Source organism: Hevea brasiliensis, unplaced genomic scaffold (assembly GCF_030052815.1).
Source record: "Hevea brasiliensis isolate MT/VB/25A 57/8 unplaced genomic scaffold, ASM3005281v1 Scaf236, whole genome shotgun sequence".
NCBI lineage: Eukaryota > Viridiplantae > Streptophyta > Magnoliopsida > Malpighiales > Euphorbiaceae > Hevea > Hevea brasiliensis.
The window spans coordinates 78,096-86,670 of record NW_026614736.1 but is presented as its reverse complement, the minus strand read 5'-3'; the positions used below and the strand labels follow the sequence as shown (position 1 = coordinate 86,670).

Here is an 8,575-nt window from a genome sequence, read left to right as displayed (position 1 = left end):
ATTACTGTTCACGTGGTCATTCTGCTTCTGTCAAGAATTGTCATTTCGGATTCAGGGTTGAATTAGGATAACCTATGGTCATTTTCTGGGCAGGCTTCCTTCATGAAAATTGTGGCATTATGTCTTGGGTTTCATCTCCAATTGGCCTCACACCAATTAGAGTTATGTAACTCTGCTTATGCTCATCCAAAACTGTTGGACTCAGGGGTCCAAAATCCAGCATATTGACCATCTTCCAATTCATTAATTCAACTCAACAACCAACTTCATTTCATGCTCAATACACATAATTTGGTCAATATTTGGCCTCAAAAATATTAATTTCATGCCATCGCACAAAATCTCTAATTTTCTAAAACCCTAGTTCCTACATACTCCAAATTTCATGCAATCACTTACAATTCAACGTATCAATCATGTATAACACTTTACCCAAGCTAGAATTCAAGTTTAATTTCAATTAAACATATCAAACCCTCCATCCAAAAGCTGGCCAAAAATCACTCCCCTCATACATGCATCATTCCCTTCAATTCTTATGAAATCTTCCCATCTTCCAACTTAAATTCAAGCAAATTACAAGAATTTAAGATAAAAGTGCACATACCTCCCTTGAGAGATTTTTCCCACTCCCAAAACTTCAATTTCTCTTCTTCTTTTTGCTACCAATTACTAGCAAGATCAAGTGGCAAGTTTTATTGAAGGTGGCTATGGGAAATACAGAGGGAAAGTCAAGAGATTGAAGCTTTGGAAGAGAAATAATGGTGGAAGGGAGATGGGGCAAGGGTGTCGGCCAAGGGAAAGTAAAAAGAAGAAAAGAAGAAGATGGCTTTTCATTTAAGGGTTTTTGTCTCTTACTTATATGCTTATCCTCTTTTTAAATTTTATTTTTAATTTGGTCATGCTTATGTCATAATTTTAATTAAGTTTTCATTTCCTTTCTTTTCTTCATTTAATTACATATTTCTAGTTAAATTTTCATAAAAATTTTCTTCATATTTTATTACTTTAACTTCACTTAATTTAATTAACATTTTGGTCAAAAATCAACTCTTAGAGTTAATTGACCAAAATGTCATTCATCGGGTTATAGTCCATCTTTTTCATTAATACCGATATTTTCCACAACCCAATGGTTATTTTGATTTTTATTCTACTTATTTCAAATTATTTTTATCTTATTTTTAGTCCTTAATCTGGCTTTGAATAGTGCTATTCACTAACTAGAAATGGTACTATTAATAGCTCGAAAAAATTCAGGTGTTACAAGTAGTACTTAAGCCACAGATAAAGGTGGGTTAGCTTCCAAAGATTGTGCATAGGCTACAATTTCTTTATTTTCATCCTCTACTGTGTGGTTGTGCACTATGAAAGCTTCAAGAGGGTCCTCAGGATATCTCTTTTAAAATTTCTCCTCTATAAGTTTGTCTGTGATATCAACCTTTAAACATTCATTAGATTTAGATTTATGCTTCATTGCTCTAAACAGGTTAAATTCCACTTTTTTATCTCCCACTTTGAGAGTCGCCCATTTTTGACATCTATAATAGCTTCAGCGATTGCTAAGAATGGCTTTCCCAATATTATGAAAATTTGAACATCTTCTTCTATCTCCAGGACTATGAAATCTATAGGAATAAAAAATTTTCCTACCTTGATAGGGATGTTCTCCAAGATACCAATTGGATATTTAATAGATATGTCTGCTAATTGTAATGAGATAGTGGTTGGTCTAAGTTCTCCAACATTCAGCTTTTGGCATATGGATAAGGGCATTAGGCTCACACTAGCACCAAGATCACAGAGGGCCTTGTCTATGTTCATATTACCAATGAGGCAAGGTATGGAGAAGCTTGCAGGATCTTTTAGCTTTGGAGGTATCTTGTTTTGTAGGATGGCGCTACATTCCTCTATCAAAGCAATAGTCTCATAATCCTCTAGTATTCTCTTCTTAGAGAGAATTTCCTTTAAAAATTTTGTATATAATGATATTTGGGATAGTGCATGGATCACTAACAAATAATAAAGTAATGAGTAGAGTATTGTTCCCATAAGAAATTTATAGGTATAAGTACTAAGCTAGACAACAATTTTGACTATTTAAACTATTGAAGCTTATGAAGGAATTGTATCTAAACTACTACTATTGAGAATATTTGAAAGTAAGAGAAAATAAAGCCGAGAATTTAAAAAATTCTATGAAGTAAATAATTTTGAAATTAAGATTTCACACTATAACCCTGTTATGGTTTTAACCTTGTTCATTCAATAGATTGAGTGTTGTCACTTTGATGGAAATTAACCCTAAAGTATCCTAGATCCTCTCTCAAGGCATCTACGGTGTGTTTTAATTAATATGAACCCTACTTTCATGGTAATAAATCTTAATTAAAACCTTTTAAGGTCTTTGATTAATTATGGAATTCCACAAAGGTTATCAGCCTATCTTTAGGTCAGATTTCTTAGGTTTAAGATCCTAATTTTCTAATACTAATCTTCACCTTTTAGTTCTTCAATTAGTATCTTAGATCATAGCTAGGTGGGTACCAAGACATAGCATGCATTAAGAACACAAAATATTGAATCAAAGCACAAAACTCAATTCCATTAAATAAAACTTAGTGTATATCCATAACAGAAATTAAGAGTGCTACTCTCCTAATTCCAGAATTAAGCGAACTACTCACTAATGGTGAGTTTAACAAACATAATTTAATTAAAGTAAAAGAACATAAAACCAATATGAGAAATTAAAATAAAAGAACCTAGGGAAAGATTCAATAACTTTAGACTTGTGGAACTTTGAGTAAGAGATCTCCTCCTTAGTGCTAATGCAATTCTCCTTTAGACGGCTTGGAAACTAATGTTGCTAAGCTAAATTGAAAGTCTTTTTTCAAATCCCTCCCTCTTGCTTTTTGTCTACTAGTATTTATATTGGGTGCCCTAGGGTTATGTTTTAGAGTCCCAAGGGCAGTAGAAGTCAACTTGGCATGCAAAAATTAGAGCTGAAATTGAATTAAGAAACTGGTTGTTGCATAGTACACGACCAGTGTATCACTACACGGCCTGGGGCGTGTAAGTCTCTGGAGTTTATTTGGCTTCTTTTCAGATGGGCGGCAGAAGGTTACACGAGATATAAAATTTTACATGGGTCTAGGTACATGGCTCGTGTACTATCTTCTTTCCTTTAATTTTTTAGGCTTTAATGACTAGAAGTTTACACGGGTCCTTGGATGGTACACGGGATGATTTACATGGCCTGTGTACTGAGGCTTTCTCATGACTTATTTAATTTTCCCCAGGTAAAAGGTTACATGAGTCATGGCTGTGTTTACACAACCTGTGTACTTTAGTGCAGCAACTTGCCCTGCTTCTCCTTCTTTCCAAACTTGTCTAATTTGCTCTTATGCCTTGGACTTTCTTTAGAACACCTAAAAAGATACAGAAAATATAAAATTAAGTGGAGATCAACTACTTTAACAAAAACTAATGAAATTAACAAAAATGTATGTGATTAACTACCTATATGCTATGAAATGCAATACAATTATGCCTAAAAATATCTATATGATATAGGTGTATCAGTTAGACACCAAATGTCCTAACACTATCCTTTCTAGACCATGAAATGACATTTTTCCTAGTTCAAAACCAAGTTAGTGTCTATACAATGCTGAAAAACTTTAGAAAGATTAGCCAAACAAATGTCAAATGAAGATCCATAAACAGAAAAGTCATTAATGAAAACTTCTATTATATCTTTAATAAGATCTGAGAAGATTGCCATCATGCACTCTTGAAAAGTGGCTAGTGCATTATATAAGCCAAATGACATTCTCCTATAGGCAAACATTCCATATGGACAAGTAAAAATGGTTTTCTCTTGATCATTTGGACGGATAGGAATTTGAAAAAATCCTGAATATATGTCCAAATAGCAAAAATGTGAATGCTTGGCAAGTCTTTCTAACATTTGATCAATGAAAGGAAGTAGAAAGTGATCTTTTCTAGTGGCATTATTCAATTTATTGTAATCTATGAACATTCACTAACTAGACACTATTCTGGTAGGAATTAATTCATTATTTTCATTTTTTTACCATAGTTATTCTACTTTTTTTTAGGACCACATGCACTGGACTAACTCATGTGCTGTCTGAGATATGATATATTATACTTGTATCAAGCAACTTTAAAATCTCCTTTTTAACCACTTCTTTCATATTTGGGTTCAACCGCTTCTGATATTCAATAGAAGGTTTGCAATTTTCCTATAAGATAATTCTATGCATGCAAAAGTTAGGGCTTATTCCCTTGATGTCATTTATTGTGTATCCTAAAAACCTTCTTATATTGCCTCAAAATTCTTAACAACTTATCAATCTTTAAAGTACTCAAATTTGCATTAAGAATCACTGGATAAGTTTCATTGGGGCCAAGAAATGTATACCTTAGCTGAAAAGGAAGTTGTTTAAGTTCTACCTTAGGTGCATCTTCTTCCTTGAATGATGGTTGCTTACTTTCATTTCTTTCCACTTGTGTGAGTTGAAAAACTGATGCTGAGATACATGGCGGACTTCTCTCCAAGTGTTGAGCAAATGCGACCGCATGAGGATTGTCATTGTCTATGCTTTCTCCAGGGACTAAGCAATTTTCAAAGGGATCTTCAGGATATCTTTTCCTAAAATGCTCCTATACAAGCTCATCAATTATAAAAATCAGCTTCATAATGATGTTTCTTCATGGCATTGTCAATGTTGAAAACCAACTGATATTCCCCAACTCTAGGAGTCAACTTTTCACCTTTGACATCAATTAATTCTCTTACTATAGCTAGAAAAGGTCTCCCCAAAATAATTAGAATGTTAGAATCCTCCTCTATGTTTAAAATGATGAAGTCAACTGGTATGTAGAATTTTCCAACCTTCAAAGGTACATTCTCTAAAATCTCTTTTAGATATTTAATTGATCTATCTGCTAGCTGAAAAGAAATATGGGTTAGCTTAAGATCTCCCATGTTGAGCTTTTCATATATGGAGAGGGGCATAAGGCTTACACTAGCCTTTAAATCACATAAAGCTTTTATAGAATATGATTCTCTAATATGGCATGGAATTGAAAAACTTCCCGGATCTTTAAGCTTAGGAGGAAGCTTCTTTTGAAGTATGGCACTACACTCTTCTGTCAAAGGTATAGTCTCATGATCTTCAAGTTTTCTCTTATTTGAGAGTATTTTTTTCAAGAATTTTGCATAAAAGAGCATTTGGGACAATGCATCAATGAAAGGCACATTGATGTAAAGCTTTTCAAAGCCTCCAAGAACTTCCCAAATTGCTTATCAAGTCTGGCTTTTTGGAAACTTTGTGGAAAGAGAAGCTGTGGCTTGTAAGGTTATAGAGGTATATACTTCTCTTCTTTCTCTTCAATTTCCTCTTTACTTTTACTTGAACCCTCTTCTTTTTCACCCTCTTATTTTTCATCTCCCACAACATCTTTCTCATTTTCTCTCTTTTCACTTTTTCCACTCTTTTCATTGTTTATTATCTGCCCACTCCTTAATGTGATAGCTTGACAATGTTCCCTTAGGTTTTTCGATTGACTTGGAAGTTTTCCCATATACTTTGTACCTGAAGAGCTTACTTGATATGCAATATGTTTTTCTAGCATTCTATTATGAGTTTGCACTTGCTCTAGCCTTGCTTTCATCTCTCTCATCTCTTTCTCATGCTTAGTTTGATTAGCAAGAATTTGCTATAGCAAAGCTTCAATTGTAGAACCTTATTCTTACTATCTAAGTGGAGGAGCATGATTTGTATTCCTTTGCTAAAAATTTGGCAATGGTTGCCTATTCTGCTGATAAGGATGTCCTTGTTGTTGTGGTTGGAAATTTTGAATTGGAACTGAATTTTGCTAATTTTCCTATGAAAAATTAGGATGATTCTTCAAAGCTGGGTTATATGTTTAAGAGTAAGGATTTTCCATCTGCTTTTTTCCATAATTTCCAACATAAGCAGCTTATTCACCATAATCTGCTCCATAGCTGGTAGTTCCTTCTGCATAAGCAATTTGTTGAGAATTTCCAGAGGATGATGAAGCGACTAGGATACTTAAATCCTCTATCTTCTTTGCTAAGACATTTGTAAATGCATCAAATTTGGCATTGATCATATTAAATGGATCAAGATCATATATTCTGGCAGCTTATTTCTTTTGAGTTAGAGTTGGCCCTCTTGGACTACTCCAAAGATGAGTGTTCTTTGCAATTTTCTCTAACAACTCATAAGCTTCATCCTCATTTTTAATGATAAATTCACTCCCAGTTTGAGCATCAATAATTTTGCTAATAGCTAGGGTGACATTTGTGTAGAAATTCTTATTTATCATCCATTTTGGAATGACATGATGTGGACATTGCCTCTCCAACTCCTTCTATCTCATCCATGACTCATAGAGGGTCTCATCTTCTCTTGGTCTCAAAGCTATCATTTGATTTCTCAATTCCTGAGTTTTTTCAGGTGGAAAATATTAGGCAAGAAATGCATCAGTGAGCTGTTCCCAATTTGTGATTGAATTATGAGGTAGAGAATCAAGCCAATCTAATGCTCTATCCTTCAAAGAGAATGGGAACAATTTAAGTCTTGCTGCATCATCATACACTCCTAGTTGCTTTTGCACGTCACAAATCATAGAAAACTTTGTAAGATGAGTATGAGGATTTTCTCAAAGATGACCCCCAAATTGAGAATTCTCATTTGAAGCACCCCAAAATCCATCTTATATCTATTTGCATTAATTCTTAGTCTTGCTATGCTCTCCCTCAAATCATCAAAATCAGGGAATGCAAGATCCATCATACTTTCCCTAGGCATATTAGTATTGACTGTTAGTAGTATGCCCTAGAGCATATCATTTAGTATGTATCTTGTATATATTTTATTAATAAAAGGCAATTTTACTTTTCCGTTTACATAATGTATTTATGTGTAATAGAAAAGGTCCATTGATATTTTGTTAGAAATTATATTCTTAAGTTATTAAGAATATGAGTGACAGTATTTCTAGCACAAAGTATCATAAATTGGTTCATAATCGAGGATACTTCACAATAAGGACATGACTTATCCAGAAAGATTGTAATCATGTTTGTTCCCAAAGTATTTATATGAGATATAAATAAGATGGAATGGTGAGTCTCATGCTATATAACAAACATGATAGGCACTTATACATGATAAGTAGGCCGAATCAGTGACACTTATGACAATCACTTGGAAGTTTACTCTTGTCAATGCATTGTCATAAATTATATCAGTGCATATAATCTTTAGACCTGAGATAGCACAGTTATCTTGTATATAGGTAGTTTGAGTTTAATATTGCTTTCATATTTGTACCGTGTATAGGTATATGGGCATCTGTTGGCTCCTACTAGTTATATATGGAGGTAGGTGTTGATCAAGATAGAATCTGTTACCCTAAGTAAATAGGGATAAAATCCTATGTTCATTTAATTGTTCTTGATGTTTCAAGTTCCTGGCCAGGACAGACAGATTTAATCAGAAAAGAGTTTTTGATGAGAAAATCTTTTTAATCAAGAATTGAAATTAAAATAAAACATAATATTCATAGCAAATGGGGTTTGACATAAACCATGACTCTAGCTCGAATTGGGATTTTGTAACAGAGAGATTCTAGTGCATGGTAACATATGATTATAAGTTCATTTAAGGTATTCCTTATTACTAATTGGGTGGCCATGACATGCTATGCTAGGTGTTAACCATGGTCTATGAGATGCCTAAAATGATTTAGAGAAATCATTTATAGTAAGAAAGAGTTCTGATGATAGTAAGAGTTAATATCATATCTCATTGCCAATTAGTGATGAGCCTAGTGAGTCACATACATACACAAGTAATCACCAAGTTAAATGTGATTTAATTGATGAATTAAAGAGTTTAATTGATTAATTAAATAGGTTTGGTTTGCAATAAGATTGCAAAGTCTCTAGCATGGCTTAAAACCAAATCTAAGTTATTAGATGTATAATATAAGTTAAATTTATATTTAAAGTTTTTAAATATGAATTTAATTGTGAGAAATTAATTAATGAAGATTAATTAATTAATTTATATTTGATATAAATTGATTAGAAGAAGAGAAATAATTATTTTGGGTTGAGAACTCAAAGTTACAACACAAGGGTAATTTGGTCATTTCACAGGGTGACATGTGGCACCATGAGATGGTGACACATGGCATCATGGTTTGTCATTTGTCTTCCTATCATGCAAGATGATCAAAGTCAAGATTAAGTCTAGCTTTGACACTTGGCTTAATGTGATTAAGTCAATTAAAATTAAGATGCAATCAGGTGATGACATGTGACAAGAGTTTTAAGCGATGACCTAATTATATAATGTGATGTTATGAAAGAATAAAACACATTCTGATTTTTTATCTCATAGGTGATGCCACCTCTATGCCTTCTAGCTCTCTTCTTCTTCTTCTCTCATCAATTCAAAGTTAATTGCTTATATTCTCTTGAATTAAAATTGCTAGAAATTATTTCTAG

The 8,575-nt window shown here is 33.2% G+C and overlaps 1 non-coding gene across 1 annotated transcript; it reads left to right on the top strand.

The window, feature by feature from the left end:
• The first annotated feature begins 6,394 nt into the window (after positions 1–6,394).
• On the top strand, positions 6,395–6,501 carry LOC131176780 (small nucleolar RNA R71). Its single transcript, XR_009146680.1, has one exon. It is a non-coding gene; the product is annotated as a small nucleolar RNA R71 (small nucleolar RNA).
• Positions 6,502–8,575: the final 2,074 nt, after the last annotated feature.